Source organism: Somniosus microcephalus, unplaced genomic scaffold, assembly GCF_052327205.1.
Source record: "Somniosus microcephalus isolate GS21.2 unplaced genomic scaffold, FLI_Smic_1.0 unresolved_chr3, whole genome shotgun sequence".
In the NCBI taxonomy this organism is placed as follows: Eukaryota; Metazoa; Chordata; class Chondrichthyes; order Squaliformes; family Somniosidae; genus Somniosus; species Somniosus microcephalus.
The window spans coordinates 57630062-57646608 of NW_028225181.1; the positions used below are offsets into that span (position 1 = coordinate 57630062).

At 46.8% G+C, this 16547-nt stretch overlaps 1 long non-coding RNA gene across 1 annotated transcript; it reads right to left on the reverse strand.

Moving 5' to 3' along the window:
- Positions 1-2429: 2429 nt before the first annotated feature.
- Positions 2430-8402, reverse strand: LOC147091572 (uncharacterized). Its single transcript, XR_015075218.1, has 2 exons — positions 7887-8402; positions 2430-7684 (listed from the first exon to the last, which is right to left on the reverse strand). It is a non-coding gene; the product is annotated as an uncharacterized LOC147091572 (long non-coding RNA).
- Positions 8403-16547: the final 8145 nt, after the last annotated feature.

The following is a 16547-nucleotide window of genomic DNA, read 5'->3' on the forward strand; positions in this document are numbered from 1 at the left end:
GCACCCTCTCAAGGGCCTTCACATCCTTCTTAAAGTGTGGTGACCAGAAGTGTCTGCAGCGCGAGGAACTTCAGCTCAGAGTTAGAGTCAGAGTTATACAGCACAGAAAGAGGCCCTTCGGCCCATCGTGTCAGCGCCGGCCATCAAGCCCTGTCTATTCTAATCCCATTTTCCAGCACTGGGTCCGTAGCCTTGTATGCTATGGTGTTTCAAGTGCTCATCCAAATGCTTCGTGAATGTTGTGAGGGTTCCTGCCTCTACCACCCTTTCAGGCAGTGAGTTCCAGATTCCAACCACCCTCTGGGTGAAAAAGTTTTTCCTCAAATCCCCTCTAAACCTCCTGCCCCTTACCTTGAAACTATGCCCGCTGGTTATTGACCCCTCTGCGAAGGGGAAAAGTTCCTTTCTATCTACCCTATCTATGCCCCTCATAATTTTGTACACCTCAATCAGGTCCCCCCTCAGCCTTCTCTGCTCTAAGGAAAACAACCCCAGCCTGTCCAGTCTCTCTTCATAGCTGAAGCGCTCCAGCCCAGGTAACATCCTGGTGAACCTCCTCTGCACCCTCTCCAATGCAATCACATCCTTCCTATAGTGTGGTGACCAGAACTGCACACAGTATACCAGCTGTGGCCTAACTAGCGTTTTGTACACCTCCATCATAACCCCCCTGCTCTTATATTCTATGCCTCGGCTAAGGAAGGCAAGTATCCCATATGCCTTTTTAACCACTTTATCTACCTGTCCTGCTGCCTTCAGAGATCTATGTACATGCACACCAAGGTCCCTCTGATCCTCTGTCCTTCCTAGGTTCCTACCTTTCATTGTGTAATCCCTTGCCTTGTTAGTCCTCCTAAAATGCATCAACTCACACTTTTCAGGGTTAAATTCCATTTGCCACTGTTCTGCCCATCTGACCAATCTGTCTATATCGTCCTGTGGCCTGAGGCTTCCCTCCTCGCTATTTACCAATCCACCAATTTTGTGTCACCTGCAAACTTACATTCATATCTAAACCATTAATGTACACTACAAACAGCAAGGGACCCAGCACCGATCCCTGTGGTACACTGCTGGACACAGGCTTCCAGTCACAAAAACAACCTTCGACCATCACCCTCTGCTTCCTGCCACTAAGCCAATTTTGGATCCAATGTGCCAAATTGCCCTGGATGCCATGGGCTCTTACCTTCTTGACCAATCTCCCATGTGGGACTTTGTCAAAAGCCTTACTGACGTCCATGTAGACTACATCAACTGCACTACCCTCATCCACACACCTAGTCACCCCCTCGAAAAATTCAATCAAATTGGTTAGACATGATCTCCCCCTGACAAAGCCATGCTGACTATCCTTGATTAATCCTTGCCTCTCCAAGTGGAGACTAATTCTGTCCCACAGAATTTTTTCCAATAATTTCCCTACCACTGATGTTAGGCTCACTGGCCTGTAATTCCCTGGTTTATCCCTACTACCCTTGTTGAATAATGGTACTACGTTAGCTGTCCTCCAGCACCTCCCCTGTGACCAGAGAGGTTCTGAAAATTTGTGTCCGAGCCCCTGCAATCTCCTCCTTTGCCTCACACAGCAGCCTGAGATACATCTCGTCTGGGCCTGGGGATTTATCCACTTTTCAGCCCGTTAAAACCACTGGTACCTCCTCCCTCTCAATACTAATTTGTTCAAGTATATCACAATCCCCCTGCCTGATTTCTATGCCTACATCGTCCTTCTCCATAGTGAACACAGATGCAAAATATTCATTTAAAACCCCACCAATATCTTCTGGCTCTACACACAGATTGCTACTTTGGTCCCTAATGGGCCCTATTCTTTCCCTGGTTATCCTCTTGCCCTTAATATACTTATAAAACACCATGGGATTTTCCTTTATTTTGCCTGCCAGTGTTTTTTCATGCCCCCTCTTCGCTCTCCTAATTTCTTCTTTAAGTACCCCCCTGCACTTTCTATACTCCTCTAGGGCTTCCACTGTTTTTAGCCCTTTGTATCTGCCAAAAGCCTCCCTTTTTTTCTGAATCCATTCTCGTATATCCCTTGACATCCAAGGTTCCCTGGGCTTGTTGGTCCCACCCTTGACCTTTACGGGAACATGTTGCCGTTGTACTCTCTCAAGTTCCTTTCTGAAAGACTCCCACTGCTCTGATGTGGATTTTCCTACAAGTAGCTGATCCCAGTCCACTTTGACCAGATCCTGCCTTATCACATTAAAATCGGCCTTCCCCCAATTTAGAACCTTTATTTCCGGTCCATCTATGTCCTTTTCCATGACTACCTTAAATCTCACCGAATTATGGTCACGGTCACCAAAATGCTCTCCTACTAACATTTCTACCACACGCCCGGCTAAATTCCCTAGAATTAGGTCCTGTCGAAGTCTCGACTCCGAGTAAGACTCTGAAACAAACTGTACCGTCAGATAAGCAAAGCTTTATTTTACTTGCATACAAGTGTATACAAGGAGAGAGCTGCCTGGACAAAGGCTAGGCCAACATCTCTAAAGGACATCAGCAAATGCAGCATATTTATACACTCAAACAAGCAAGTGTTCCATAGATCACGTGTAATGGTATTGTATCATCTTAAACACATTAAGAGTTTAAACAAGGACAATCAAAAGGTCAGCAGGACAGAAATGTCTTCAGACAAAGTTAGTTAATTATATTCTGTCAGGAGGTTTTGTTTGAATCTTGTTACCAAAAAACGATTTGCTCACTCATGTCTGATTATCATATTTATACAGTGAAGAACACAAGTTCAATATGATCATGTATAAAGAGAAACGAGATTGACCTTTAACAGAATTGTTTTCATTCTTTGGCCAGATGCCATTAGCAGTGCGGTTACCCAATAGTTCTGCAATGTATTGTTCTGGCAGGTTGTGATTAACTTAATTGCAATAGGTCAGAAGATTACGTTAGTTGCTGCTGACTTGGTTTTAGTCCACAGGCAATGGTACAAAAATACATTAGATGTCAAGTATCCCATCATGCATTGTAAGGGCAAAATCATATTTCCACATTCCCTGCTTTTGTCCTTATCAAGGACAACCTAGTCTAGCAAGATTGCATTTAATCTTTCCTTCTCCATCAAATAGGTCCTTGTTCTGTACCTGCATCATTACTTTAACTGGTTCTGCATAATAACTGTGGCCAACGCTTGGTCCTCTACTCTTACTCTTATCCAGGCACAATGAGCTTACTGGTCTCCCTATCCCAGATGTATTGGTGAGGACCAGGGAGGGGAGCTGTCTAGCATGGTCATACTTAGGCTGATACCATCCTTTGAGGGTGTCCAAATCGTACCCTGCCGAGGTCCAATGCCTTTGCCAGTCTTCGTCTACTATAATCTTTTTGGGGCCATTTAACTCATACTTGGTAATACTCCCATTTTGGCGTAAAATCCATTCCATCGTCTCTGACTCATTGAAGGGGATAGGTCTTAATGGAATTCCCCCTTTACTATATATGGGAACATGGGCACAAACCCGACAGCTGGAAGCGCTTACCGTTGTTGTGTACATGTATGCCATATACAAAAATGTATTTATATACAATTCGGGCATTGCAGGTATTATAAGTGTCCCAAGGAAACATAGTCCTAATGTCCAGTTCCATTTACTGATGGGGTTGGTGATTCCTTTTCCTTGTTTTCTGGAGCTCTTTTGCAGTGGGAGGCGTGGATCCATGTTGGTCTCTCTTTCACCTTTACAGCAGTATTCGTTGCTAGGAGTACTTGGTACGGACCTTCGAATCTGGGTTGGAGACCGTTCTTTCTCTTGAATACTTTTCTCTTGAATACTTTCATGTATACGTTGTCTCCTGGTTCTAGGTTATGGCACCTTCCTTCAGCTGGTTCAACCTGGGCTTGCTTGACCTGTTGGTGGAAACTGGAAATACACTTAGTTAAGGCAATGCAATAATTCAACATATGTTCATTCATCTTGTGAATGTCCATCTGCTTGGCAGTGAAGGGTGCAGAAAATGGCCGTCTCTGAGGTCGTCCCATGACGACTTCACGTGGCGACAGTCCCGTCGTTCTGTTTGTTGCTGATCGCCTTACCATCAATGCCAAGGGTAACAGGTCGACCCATTTAAGTCCTGTCTCGCTGCAGAGTTTGGAAAGTTTATTTTTCAGCATACCATTATATCTTTCTACCAGTCCCGCTGACTGTGGATGATAGCTGCAGTAGAAGTGTTGGTTGATCTGTAAAGCCTTACACATTTCTCGCACAACTGTCCCAGTAAAATGTGATCCATTGTCACTTGAAAGTTGTGCAGGTATACCAAATCCTGGTACAATTTCTTTTAACAAACATTTTGCAACAGTAACGGCATCGTTTTTTTTTACATGGAAAGGCTTCAATCCATCGTGAAAACACATCTACAATAACTAATACATACTTAAATCCTAAACATACCGGTAATTCAATAAAATCCATCTGTAAATGTACAAAGGGTCCTGTTGGATTTGGGTGGGAGGCAGCCTGTACCTTTTCCGTTTTACCTGGGTTCATTGTTTGGCAGGTAATGCATTGTTCACTAATTTGTTTTGTAATTGTCAATGCCTGGTGAATACCAAGTTTGTGTGATATAGTCTGCCATCCCCCCTTTGCCTGCATGTGAACATGTGGACACATCGGGCAATCCATGGGAGTATTGACTTGGGAGCCACCATGCGGCCGTCATGGTAGACCCATACTCCTTCAGGTGTTTTAAAACAAGAATCATTCACCCAAGCTAACACTTCGTCCGGACTGGCCTGTAATTGATAGGCCAAAATGTCATCAATTGTGGGTGGGGGATTGTCTGGATCTTGATTTCTAAGAACATATGCAGACACTTGTGACCCTGTATCAGATAGAGCAGCAGCCTTAGCTGCTCGATCCGCCCTATCATTGCCCAAAGAAGCCTGGTCTTGATTGCCTGTATGTGCTTTGCATTTAATAACAGCAATTTTTGTAGGACACTGGAGAGCCTTTAAAAGGTTATCAATTTGTTTAGCATTTTTAACTGTAGATCCTGATGAAGTCAGGAATCCTCTAAGTTTCCAAATTTGACCATAATTATGAGTGACTCCAAATGCATACCGAGAGTCAATATAAATATTCACTGATTTTCCTGTAGCTAAAATACATGCTCTTGTAACGGCAAACAGTTCTGCTTGTTGTGCTGAAAAGAAAGATGGTAGTCAGCATACTTCGATAATTGAATGATCATCGGGAATGGCATATGCACTTTTTGGTGAGCCCTTTTCGTCTGAGGGCTGATCCATCCACATAAAATATAAAATCGCTATTGTCCAGAGGAGTTTCTACAATGTCTGTACGAGGCTTAGTGATAAGCTGAGTCACTGATTCACAATGCCTCTTGGGTAGGTGATGCAATTAGCAGGTCGTCTACGTACTGTATGAGGGTTAACCCATCGGTTAAGACAATGTCCTGTAAATCATGTTTGAGGCACTGCGAAAAGATAGTTGAGCTTTCTGTATAGCCTTGTGGCAGCCTGGTCCATGTGTATTGGGTTCCTTTGAACGTGAAGGCAAACAGGAACTGGGAATCTTGGTGAATAGGAATGCTGAAGAAGGCTGAGCAGAGATCAATGACCGTATAATACCTTGAATTAGGAGGTATACTGGTCAGGATGGTGGCTGGGTTTGGGACCACCGGGTAGGCAGGGAGAACAGACTCGTTAACTGCTCTTAGGTCTTGAACCAACCCTGACTTATTCTCCACTCCTGTTGAACTGCAGCTTTTGATAGGTGTAGGACCATCTGTCCTAGATCAGAAGATTTGAATTCATGTGCCACTGCTAGTAGAGTCTTTTACCCTGAATAATTCCCATGCTGTTTGGGTCAACAAGATTGGTGATGCTATTCCTTCTTGCCCAATTAAAATTCTTCGGATTTTAAGTGAATATTTCTGATGCAGAAAGGGCTTGTAATTAATTGCCACTTCTAGATCTTCTCCCGTTTTGTCATAATAGGCTATACAGTGCAATTTATCATGCCAATGTCCCAAATTAAACTGCTTCTGGTATTCTGATACTGATCTTGTGACATACTGCAATGCTCCCACAGCCATCAGTAATTGTTTACTGAGGTTGTCATCATGATTAGTCCAACAATACAAAATAGGAGAATTGTGGACCTGCAATGGGTACATCCCACATCGGTCAGTTGGAACATGTACCTTCAGTCCTTTTTCCGTACATGATATCACTGCTTTCATTTTACACAACAAATCTCTTCCTAATAAGTTGATGGGAACGTCTTCAGATAATAAGAATGCATGCTGTTCATGAAAGTCTTTCATCTGTACATCCAATGGAGTGGGCCATACCATAGTCTGGGTTGTTCCTGAAAGTCCTACACACTTGACACTCTGATTGGTACAAGGTGCTCCTACTGCATATTGTTTAGTCAAGACCGAATTAGTTGCTCCAGTGTCTACCAAAAAATGGAACTTGTGTTCCATTCATATTTAAATTTATAAATGGCTCTTCTTTAGAATTTAATGGTACTGCAGGCAATTGTTCCACTGCTTGTTGTTCCTGGGCAATGTCTGGGGTGGGCTCTAAGTAACGTCATGCTGAACAATTTGGATTTTGTCCAAACTCTTCGTTTGGGCCACTTTGATTTCCCCACGGATTGCTAGTTGTCCAATTAGTCTGTGGACGAGTGTGAAGCTGGGCTTGGGTATTTCTGTTTCCGGATACATTTTGTGGACCCCGCCAACCCTGATTTGTTTAACTTTTTGTTGTTTATTCTGTTCCTGATTAATCTCATCCCTCTTTTTATTATGTTTACTAACTTCTATACTTCGTTCGCGTCGCCTCTCTGCTTCCTTTTTCCAATCTGAGAAGGCTGACCAATTTACTACTTTTTTTCCTTTTCTAGTTGGGTCCCTTTGTTTTTATGAGGCATTCCTTGAGACAGGTAATTCTGTCTATGTTAAAGGTGCCATCTGGTGGAAATGGGTATTTCCCATTTCGGGTCCATCTGGACCACCTTGGCAGGTCATTGATTGAAACTCAACCGCAGTTTTGAAAAATATAACAAGCAGGGGTGCCTTTCTCTGGGATTTTACTAGATTTGGCACCCTTTTTTTTTTACTTAATTGGGACTTTCCTGTTGGTTAGTCTCAACTAGGTGTAATTTCTCTGGATCGCAATAACCCGTTTCCCCTTTGCGATTTTGCAACCAAGTTGCTGTAAGAGATGAAAAGAAACACATACTAACAATAACAAGACTAATTGCAACCAAGTTGCTGTAAGAGAGGAAAAGAAACACATACTAACAATAACAAGACTAATAATAACTAACGCGACAGACCACACAGGTAAACAAATTAGGTAACTCATTAAAATCTTCTACTATATACTGAACAATAGACAATTCTCAGTCTGTGTTATTCGCCACTGCAGAACTGAGTCCTTATACTTTAATGAAATCTCTGAAGGTCTCCTGCCTTCTGCCGCAAGACTCTCTCTCCGGCTTCTTAATCTCCGGGGGACCCACCCCCACTGCAGTATCAAACTTCTAGCGCTTTTCCTTTTTACCCTTGGTACCTTTTCTTAGTCCGGGATCACCCGACTTTACTGTGTCTTATCTGGACGGTCTATTTCAGGGCTCAGGTTTTCGAAATCGTCTCCTTTTCTGATAGACTGAAAGAGGAAATAATTACAAAAATGACAACTCAACCCTGGAAAAATGAGTCTCAACTGATCGCAGTACTGTAGCCAATAGCAAACAGAAGACACTAGTTTTCAGACTGAGAGGGAATCCCTTTGGTGGCTAATGCCACTTATAACTGGCCAGTTAGGATTCGTTCCCAGAAAGATACCGTGTCTTCGTCCGTTTACTCACCGGTACAGCAAGCGATCTCGGTGGAACCTCCAAGAAATACTGTCGAAGTCTCGACTCCGAGTAAGACTCTGAAACAAACTGTACCGTCAGATAAGCAAAGCTTTATTTTACTTGCATACAAGTGTATACAAGGAGAGAGCTGCCTGGACAAAGGCTAGGCTAACATCTCTAAAGGACATCAGCAAATGCAGCATATTTATACACTCAAACAAGCAAGCGTTCCATAGATCACGTGTAATGGTATTGTATCATCTTAAACACATTAAGAGTTTAAACAAGGACAATCAAAAGGTCAGCAGGACAGAAATGTCTTCAGACAAAGTTAGTTAATTATATTCTGTCAGGAGATTTTGTTTGAATCTTGTTACCAAAAAATGATTTGCTCACTCATGTCTGATTATCATATTTATACAGTGAAGAACACAAGTTCAATATGATCATGTATAAAGAGAAACGAGATTGACCTTTAACAGAATTGTTTTCATTTCTTTGGCCAGATGTCATTAGCAGTGCGGTTACCCAATAGTTCTGCAATGTATTGTTCTGGCAGGTTGTGATTAACTTAATTGCAATAGGTCAGAAGACTACGTTAGTTGCTGCTGACTTGGTTTTAGTCCACAGGCAATGGTACAAAAATACATTAGATGTCAAGTATCCCATCATGCACTAGTAAGGGCAAAATCATATTTCCACAGTCCAGTATTGCCCCCTCTCTTGTAGGACTTTCTACATGCTGGCTCAAAAAGCTCCCCTGGATGCACTTTAAGAATTCCGCACCCTCTAAGCCTTTCACACAGATGAATGCTGGAGGAGGGGCGTGTCTAAAGTAAAAAGGCAGCGGTTGTGAATATTTATTTTATATTTAATCATATTTTCTAAAGTATTGTCTTATTTTAAATTAAATTGAAAAGGGTTTATTTTTAGCCCACCATCATTATGGTTCTCCAGCCCAGAATACTGGTGGAGGCCTTTCAGCTCCATCGATGCCTGTTCTGCAATTCAATCAGAACATGGTTGATCCGTACCTCGACTCCAGTTACCCGCCTTTGCTCCGTATCCCTCGATACACTTACCCAACAACCATGTATCCATCTCAGTCTGGAACATTTCTATTGACCCCCCGCCCCCACCAGCTTCCATATCCACTATGCTCGCTCCTTTATTTAAACAGGACCTTTGTACCCTCGGAAAAGAGTTACTGTGACTTTGATTATCTGAGCCTCCACATTTAAAAAGGACCCATCAGCCATTCATTATTTTCGCCACAGTTGAATATTTCACATTTTTGATACTGCTACTAAGGGGTTAACTCCTAATGTCACACGAAGCATTTTTCAACAGGAAGGAATTCAGCTCAATCCTGACAAGGAGGAACGATCAGAGGCTGGGTATTCTGCAGCCAGTGGCTCACCTCCTGACTCCCAAAAGCCTCTCCGCCACCTACAAGTCAGGAGTATATTTATACAGTGCTTTCTTATCAAACTGGAACTGGCATTGCCTAATATGATAGTCTCTGGTTACTGCATTGTCCAGAGACACAAGTCAACAGTTTCTTCAACATACTTCAACAACGTTAGATGCATGTAAAAGTACCGTGGCCTTGCTGTGGTAAGGAGAACCCTTCTAGTCTGCAGACATTCTTATCATAACATAACATTTCTAATCTAAACATTCTATTCTGAAAATATCCAAGGGTGGTTGGTTGCTAAGTGATATCTGTATATCTCCCTCTGTCTCTACTAACCACATTTTTCCCTATATCGAATGAACTAAACACAAACACCTTTCAGAAGCTGAATTAACTGAGTTCCATGTACCAACATTGACTGAAGGATAAATATTGGCCAAGACATTGGGGATAACGCCCCTGCTCTTCTTCGAAATAGTGCCATGGGATCATTTATGTCCACCTGAGAGAGCAGACAGGGCTTCGGTTTAACATCCCATTGGAAAGACGGCACGTCCGACAGTGCAGCACTCCCTCAGCACTGCACTGGAGTGTCAGCCTAGATTTTTGTGCTCAAGTCTCTGGAGTGGGACTCAGAGGCAAGAGTGCCACCTACTGACCACAGCTCACAGTTAAATTATTGAAAGGACAGGGAATGTATGTAACAAGTCATCCATTAGCTTATTGTAGAAACAGCGACTCAATAGACTGTGTTTCAAACAAAGCTGATTTATTTATAAAGAATATTAAAACCCCAATAACTGGGCTGGATTTTAACATTAACAAACCCCAGTTGCCTGAATTAACATGGTTCAGTCCCAGATGTGATTAAAGGCATCGGAAACAGTGGAATCGATCCACCGCAGTCACAATGTGGACACTCTGGTGTGTCAGCGGGTGGGACACACCAGGGAATCCCTTTCCACACACTGAGGTTAACTCTAATGATCGGGAGTCCCAGGGTTTCGGATACCCGATAATCAAGCTCACAAGAACACAAATTGTCTCTCCATGCTTTATTAAGAGTGATGTAGAACACAGATCGGGTGATAATTCCCTCAATCTGGAGAATAGAAGTACAGTGGATTCGCGCTTGATCTTCTCGAGTCTGTTCCAACTGACAACGGCTTAAGTGGCTTGTTCTTATACACAAGCTTGGTTACCGCTCAGGAAATTGGATTGTTTGGACCCGTCTGTTGACCGCCTCCTGAACTCCTGCTAATTCAGGGAATTTAGTCCATCTGTGACCAGACTATAACCACAAGCCCGTCTAGTAATCACACCTATACTGTCCGTGAGGTTATCAGATTCACACCCAGACGTTGTGCCTTCACTTGTCTGGCACTTCATCCCATAACACGGGTACAGGGGGCTCAGTAATGTTTCATTCATCAGAAAAAGACAAAGTACAACAACATACTGGTCAGCTTAACAGAATCTCATCATATTTATGTGGCTATAAATATAAAAGTCACTAATAAATCCAGGAGGGAATTCAGGGGAAATGTCTTTACCCAGAGAATGGTGAGAATGGGGAACTTGCTACCAGAGGGAGTGGTTGAGGTGAACAGCACAGATGCATTTATGAGGAAGCTACATGAGGGAGAAAGGAATGGGAGGATGTGTTGATCGGGTTAATTGAAGTAGGGTGGGTGTGGGGCATAAACACTGGCATGGACCAGTTGGGCCGAATGGCCTGTTTCTGTGCTGTACATTCTATGTAACACCATGAACAGTCAATCGAAGGGAATCATCAGCACAACAACCTTAAAGATTAAACAGCAGTACAAGAATTTCAAAACATTCATCCATTCCATGTTCATGATGTCCCCGCTGTCTGCAGGGCCCTGCGCTACAGAACAATGTGAGCTCGCTGGTGTCTCTTCAGGTTCCCGGAGCTTTTAAAGCTCTTACAACATAAGAAGTAGGAGCAGGAGTCGGCCATACGGCCCCTCGGGCCTGCTCCGCCATTCAATAGGATCATGGCTGATCCAAACCTAGACTCACGTCCACTTCCCGGCCCGCTCCCCGTAACCCCTAATCCCATATCAGCTAGGAAACTGTCTATCTCTGTTTTACATTTATTTAATGTCGCAGCTTCCACAGCTCTCTGGGGTAGCAAATTCCATAGATTTACTACCCTCTGAGTGAAGAAGTTTCTCCTCATCTCAGTTTTGAAACAGCAGCCCCTTATTCTAAGATTATGCCCCCTAGTTCTAGTCTCACCCATCAGTGGAAACATCCTCCCCGCATCCACCCGATCAAGCCCCCTCACAATCTTATATGTTTCAATAAGATCGCCTCTCATTCTTCTGAATTCCAATGAGTAGAGGCCCAACCTACTCAACCTTTCCTCATAAGTCAACCCCCTCATCTCCGGAATCAACCGAGTGAACTTTCTCTGAACTGCCTCGAGAGCAAGTATATCTTTTCTTAAATATTGAAACCAAAACTGCACGCAATATTCCAGGTGTGGCCTCACCAGTACCCTGTATAACTGAAGCAAGACTTCCCTGCTTTTATACTCCAACCCCCTTGCAATAAAAGCCAAGATTCCATTGGCCTTCCTGATCACCTGCTGTACCTGCATACTAACCTTCTGTGTTTCATGTACCAGGACCCCCAGATCCCTTTGTACTGTAGCACTTTGCAGTTTCTCTCCATTTAGATAATAACTTGCTCTTTGATTTTTTTCTGCCAAAGTGCATAACCTCACACTTTCCAACATTATATTGCATCTGCCAAATCTCTGCCCACTCACTTAGCCTGTCTATGTCCCTTTGCAGGTTTTTTATGTCCTCCTCACTCAGAACATGTAAATGGTCTCTCATCAGTGTGAACTCGCTGGTGTCCCTTCAGTTCCGTGGAGCTTTTAAAGCTCTTCCCACAGTCAGAACATTTAAATGGTCTCTTGTAGGAGTCTCTGCACTCCTAACAAAGAATCTATAACTTACTGGAAGTTAACAAACTGAATTTATTGTCTAAGAACTTTACAAAACAAGAAACTACAGGAGAAGCTCAAAATAGGTCTTTTCTCTTTCAATCCACACGAGGACTGGCTGGTCCCGCCCTCTACCTCTGACGTCATGACGTCATCATGTTCCTCACCGAAGGGGACGTCACGTGACCCACGTGATGACGTCATCGCGTCAGATCGCGATGTTGTTGATCTAGCTCTGTTTAACCAGAGCCAACTTGAAAGGTAATAACATTGGTTACAGACAATTAATGCTAGAGGTAATAACATTGGTTACAATTATGTAACACACTTAGTGGTTTTGCCACATACGCCCCCCCAGAATTGTCTTTAACGAAAAGAGTCAATCGCTGAGGAGGTCGGACAAGTCTGTTGGACCGACTCCGAAATTCCCGGAGGGGAAAACGCTGAGCAGGTGGTGAACTGGTAGGCGGTACGGCGGTGTCAGGTGTGGTAGCGGCCGGCAGCCGGCCGCGGCGCGGAGGCTGCGCCAGCTCGATCGGTCGTTCGAGGTCCAGGTGCGCAGGCTTGAGGCGATCGACAGAGATGTGATCTGGTTTGTCCCCGACGTCAATCACGAAACTCTTGTCCCCTGCCTGCAAAACCTTGAAAGGTCCGGCATACGGCGGTGCGAGCAAGGTACGATGGCCGTCCTGGCGCACAAACACGAACTTGGCTTTCGACAACTCCCCCGGGACGTTGGGCGAAAGCAAACCATGCCGTGAGGTCAGAACTGGGCGGAAACAGCGGGCCGCATCCCAGAGGGTCTCTTTGTGTGGCCGCGGACCATGGTCGTGTAGGTAATGGCAGGAATTCACCTGGGACTCGAAGCGGTTGCCCGTAAACCATCTCTGCCGCCGCCGACTGGAGATCTTCCTTCGGCGCCGTGCGGAGTCCTAACATCACCCACGGCAGTTTGTCGACCCAGGATGCATCCAGCAGGCTGGCCCTGAGCGACGCCTTCAAGGAGCGGTGGAACCGCTCGCACAAGCCGTTCGCCTGTGGGTGATAGGCCGTAGTGCGGTGGAGTTTAACGCCCAACACGGAAATCACCTCGTTCCACAGTTCGGACGAAAATTGCGGCCCCCGATCCGAAGAAATGTCCGCAGGGACACCAAAACGGGCTACACAGGACGAAACGAAAACTCGAGCAACGTCCGCAGATGTAGTGGACGTCAGGGGAACTGCCTCCGGCCACCTCGTGGTGCAATCCACCATCGTCAAAAGGTACGTAAAGCCCCGGGAAGGTGGGAGTGGTCCCACTAAGTCGATGTGAATATGATCAAATCGCCGTTCCGGGACCTCGAAGATGGCGAGCGGGGCTCCGACATGGCGCTGCACCTTGGACCGTTGGCAAACAACACAAGTGTTCGCCCAGTCCCTGACGTCCTTGCGTATTCCCCTCCATATGAATTTGGAGACCAGCAGTTTTTGCGATGCCCGCACCCCAGGGTGAGATAGGCCATGTAAGGCATCGAAAATCGTACGATGCCATTTAGACGGGATGATTGGACGGGGTGCACCCAGTGAAACATCGCAGAGCAGAGTGGTACCTGCGGAATGGAAAGGCACATCCCTCGGCTGGAGGCTGTTTGGAACCGAACGAAAACCCTGGGTCTCCGGGTCATCCGCTTGGTCAACCGGCATCTGTGCGTAGTCAATGCCCAATTGGACGGCATGGACGGCGGCACGGGATAGGCAATCGGCGACGACGTTGTCCTTACCGGCCACATGTCGGATGTCGGTGGTGAACTCCGATATGTACGTCAGCTGCCGTTGCTGCCGAGCCGACCATGGTTCTGCAGACTTGGTCATTGCGAACAGCAATGGCTTGTGGTCCACAAACGCGATGAAGTGTCGTCCTTCGAGGAGGAAACGGAAATGGCGGATGGCCAAAAACAAAGCTCTCGATCGAAAGTACTGTACCGGTGTTCATGCCGTTGTAGCTGGCGGCTAAAAAAGGCCAGGGGTTGCCACGCGCCGTCGACCCACTGCTCCTGGACGGCCCCCACTGCGTAGTCTGATGCGTCCGTCGTGAGAGCGATGGTGGCTCCTGGCAGGGGGTGTGCTAACATGGTCGCATTGGCGAGTGCGGCTTTCGTCTCCTCGAAAGCACGGTCCATGTCCTGTGACCATACCACAGGGTCCTTTCCCGTCGAGCCTCTGAGGGCCTCATATAGAGGACGCATGAGCTGTGCAGCCCTGGGGATGAAACGATGATAGACATTAACCATCCCCAGGAACTCCTGTAAAGCTTTCACGGATTTCAGTTTCGGGAACGCCACAATTGCCTCCACCTTGACCCGAAGTGGCGTTGCCCCCGTGGGGGTTATGCGGTGGCCCAGGAAATCCAGTTGCGATAGGCCGAAACGGCATTTGTCCAAGTTAACGATGAGGCCGTGCTGCTGAAGCCGTCTGAAAAGGACCCAAAGGTGCTCGAGGTGTTCCTCCTTGGAGGTGCTGGCAACCAGAATATCGTCCAAATAAACAAAGTCAAGGTCCCGCAGGACTGAATCCATGAGGCGCTGAAACGCCTGTGCCGCGTTCTTAAGCCCAAAGGGCATTCGCAGGAATTCAAAGAGTCCAAAGGGGGTAATTACCGCTGTCTTTGACATCCTGAGGGTGCACCGGCACCTGATGGTAACCACGGACGAGGTCGATTTTGGAGAAGATGGACGTCCCCGCCAAATGTGCTGAGAAGTCCTGTATATGGGGAATGGGGTAGCGGTCGGGCGTCATTATGTCGTTGAGGCGGCGATAATCCCCACAGGGCCGGCATCCCCCGCCGGGCTTGGGGACGATGTGGAGCGGGGAGGACCAGGGGCTACTGGACCGACGGATGATCCCCATTTTTTCCATCACGGCGAACTCCGCCTTTGCTGCCGCTAGCTTACTGGGCTCTAAACGTCGCGCCCTGGCGTAAACGGGCGAGCCGGTAGTCGAAATATGGTGCTCCACCCTATGCTTGACGGTCGGAGCCGAAAAGTTGGGCTTCGTCAGCTCGGGGAAACCCTCGAGGAGCCGGGCGAAATCGTCGGGCTGCGGCCGCGCACATGAAATTGTGTGTGACACAGCCGTGCTGCACGTCCCCGAAATATCGTCGAGCGCGGCGGCGCGAACGAGGCATCAATTTTTCACGTCCACCAACAGGCCGTTGGCACCGAAAAAGTCAGCACCCAACAGGGCCTGTGAGATTTGAGTGGTGATGAAATGCCAGCTGAAAAACTGTCCACCGAAATATACTCGGACGAGGCGCTTCCCGCAAATGCGGATCGAACCCCCGTTGGCCCCTTGCATAGGGGGACCACGGCTGCTGGAGCGAAGGTCTATGACCGAGGCGGGCAGTATGCTGCATTGCGCCCCCGTGTCGCATAGAAAACGATGGCCGGAGATGGAGTCGGTTACGTAGGTGAGATTCCCGGAAGCACCAATCGCCATCGCGGCAGCAGGGGAAGTACCGGGACCGGCGTGCATGACTCGCGGCGGTCTATTCGACGGTCTGATAACGAAAATGCATGGCGAGCGACAGCAGCGGGCCTTCGGGCCGAAACGAGCCTGGTAGTAGCAGAAACCGGTCGTCGGAGGCGCCTTTGTCGGAGCCGGGGTTGGGGCCGGGCTCTTCGTGGCGGGGTGTTGCACGAGGGCGCAGTATTGTTGCCGGACCGCGTAAATCTTATCCGCCTCATCGGCGAGCGCGACGCAGTCTGCGGTTTCTGCTCGGGCGAGGGACGCCTGTACTTGCTCAGGAAGTTGAGTAAGGAACAGTTGCGAAACAGAAAGCACTGGGGCTCGGACCCCAGGAGAGTCAGCATATGACTCATCATTTCCGAGGGTTTGGAGTCTCCTAACCCTGGTAGAGCCAGTAAACGGCGAGCACGCTCCACTTTGGGGAGACCAAATACCTGCAGCAATCGTGTCTTGATGGCGACATACTTGTCAGCAGTCGGAGGACTCTCCAGCAGGCTGATGATTCTCGACGCCGTCGAGCTCTCGAGGGCGGAGACCACATGGAGATATCTGGTCTGATCCTGAACAATGTTGCGGAGCTCAAATTGCGCCTCGGCTTGCACAAACCAAGAGGCTGCCTGTTGTTCCCAGAATTGGGGGAGCTTCAAGGCCACTGCGTTGGCCTCCATCACTGGCCTGTGTTCGGCGTTCACCGTGAAAAACGATTGCGAGGAATCGGGGTCACCAATGTAGGAGTCTCTGCACTCCTAACAAAGAATCTATAACTTAC